Source organism: Euprymna scolopes, chromosome 13, assembly GCF_053919585.1.
Source record: "Euprymna scolopes isolate OS-2025 chromosome 13, ASM5391958v1, whole genome shotgun sequence".
NCBI lineage: Eukaryota > Metazoa > Mollusca > Cephalopoda > Sepiida > Sepiolidae > Euprymna > Euprymna scolopes.
The window spans coordinates 103,077,173-103,079,679 of record NC_136494.1 but is presented as its reverse complement, the minus strand read 5'-3'; the positions used below and the strand labels follow the sequence as shown (position 1 = coordinate 103,079,679).

At 33.4% G+C, this 2,507-nt stretch overlaps 1 pseudogene; it reads left to right on the top strand.

The window, feature by feature from the left end:
• The first annotated feature begins 238 nt into the window (after positions 1-238).
• Positions 239-357, top strand: LOC145292409 (5S ribosomal RNA; annotated as a pseudogene).
• Positions 358-2,507: the final 2,150 nt, after the last annotated feature.

Genomic DNA, 2,507 nt, shown 5'->3' with positions numbered 1-2,507 from the left:
GTTAAAAATTCTTTGCATACAAAATTTCAAGTTGCAAAAGAAATTTTGAAGCCAAAACCATTTTTTTCCAGAACTTGCAATAAAATCATGTACCCAAAGTATTTACTCAAAAATTTGTACTTCAAAATTATCTATATAAAAACATGGTGACACTTGTGGATGAAGATGGCACCCCACTTGATGTTCAAACTATTCCTGCTATTTGGGAAACATGTTGAATTCTGATGGTGGCTGTAAAATATACGGCATAATCACGTTGACACACCGATTCCCGTCAGATCACCAAAGTTAAGTAACGTTGAGCCTGGTCATTACTAAAATGGGTGACCAATTTGGGAATTCCAGGTGCTGTATGTAGGAGGACGTCGACACCACCCTGCAAAAAGTTGCAAAAACCTAACGTCGTCATCTCCCCTAACGGGGATATACATGCGACTGGGGACCGCTTGTGAATTTCATACTCCCATGAAACTTCCTCCTTCGAAGGAAGCCAGTTAAATCCTGAATAGGGTTGGTGCTGAATGCACACGCTGTGAACGTGCCATCACTGCTCACTGTTGTGTTGTTTGCGGAAGGTTCGGGAAGCTGCTGCCTATCCTCACATCTAGGCATATGTTTTTCCAGGATTTGATGACAAAGGTTTTTGTGGCTTGTGTTTGCTCCACCATCTTGCATGGCAATGACAATGCCATTATTAGGTGGATATACAATAGCAAAATAGAGGAAAGAATCTCTTCAACCATGTTCTGTCAGAAGCTTCATATTAATGGGATTTGGGATGCTTACGCACTCTGCGTCTCTGTTGGTTTGGCCATATACAGCCAGCTATTTCCTGCATCAACTCAATAACATATATGGATGCCTCAGGCACAAAGGGTGTGTGGTAGACCAAGGAAAACCTGGCTTGAGTGCATGCAAAGTGACTGAACTACTTGTAACATGAGTAGTATCAATCGTTTGAATTGGCAAGGGAGAATGATTGCCCTATATAGCTCACCCAAGAGTCTGGAATACTTGCAGCACCTTAAATACAAACAAGATGATGATGATGATGATGATGATGATGATGGTGGTGGTGGTGGTGGTGGTGATGTGCGTACTTCAAAATGGTGCTATAAAAAATTTGTACTTCTAAAATTACATATTCAAAACAGTATACTTCATAATTATGTATTAAAAAACGTGTATACTTCACGGGAATATTCGTTAGTGTATTTACTGCAAAATTATGTACTCAGAAATACATGTGCACTTCAAATTAATGCATTCAAAAATTTCTGTTTTAAAATTATATTTTCAAAGATATGTACTTCGTCAAAGATTCTTTTTTTAATTTTGAATCTACTAGAATTAAAACTATTTTATTTCACTTGTATTAAGACAATCTAAAAATATAATCAAACTAGAAATTGCTTGAATTAAGAGGTTCAATATTGGATCCGTGGTAAGGATCCCCCTAATAATCTACTACCTCGGACAATCTTAATATTTTCTTTATTTCAGTTGTTGGCAACACACGCTAAGCTACTGACCAAAGACGATAGTGCTGAGCAAATCTGAAGAATAAATTCCGAGGGATAAAAATGGCTAAGAAAAAATTCATAAAAGGCACAAAAATGAAAGATGTTTTTTTCTTAATGTAGAAGAAAAAAAGAGAAGAAAAAAACATATTTTTGAAAACATCAATTCAATCTATATACTATGAGCAAAGTAGTTAAAAGATTTAAAAAAAAAAAAAAAAAAAAAAAGTTCCATTTAATTTTAAATATTCACAAATACATGTTTGTCCGTAATATGCAATCTAAGGGAAATAACTTTTTGTCACCAATGAAACTTACCTCCCTTGATATATGGTTCTTTTTTTTTTTTTTTTTTTAAAGACGTATTGTTAGATTATAAATGAAAAGACCGCACGCTGCACGCACAAATTTAATGATAAAAAAACATTAAATTAGCATATTTTTCCTAGTGATACATTAAAAATGAAATAAAAAAAAAAACGTCGACAACAAAAAATATTAAATGTATTATAAACAAGTTATATAATCAGCATGTTCTCATAGGAGAGATGTATGTTATCCCCACTTTCGCTTTTTCTCGCTCACGTGCCCTATTTCGAATTTGTAACAGCGGTCGTGGACTCGTGGACTCTCTTTTTTTTACCAAAATGGTCATTAACAATGTTTTTTGTTATTTTTTTTTTATTATTGTTTAACATATTTCAAATTGATATAGACAATAAAAATACCAAAATCATTTTTTCTTATTTTGATTATTATTATTTCTTCTTCATCATCATCATCATCATTGATAGGTAATTTATTGGAATAACTTTTCTAATTAAGTAATAGGTACAGGCAAAAATGGTCGAGCAAAAATAGGGGGACCTAGTTTTGAAAGCCGATTTATCATACTTTTTTGTAGGTTTCCGACTACTTTTTGATTGTATTTGAAAGATTAAAGACTAAAGTTAATTTCCTAAAGGAAAAAAATATTTGTACACGTGA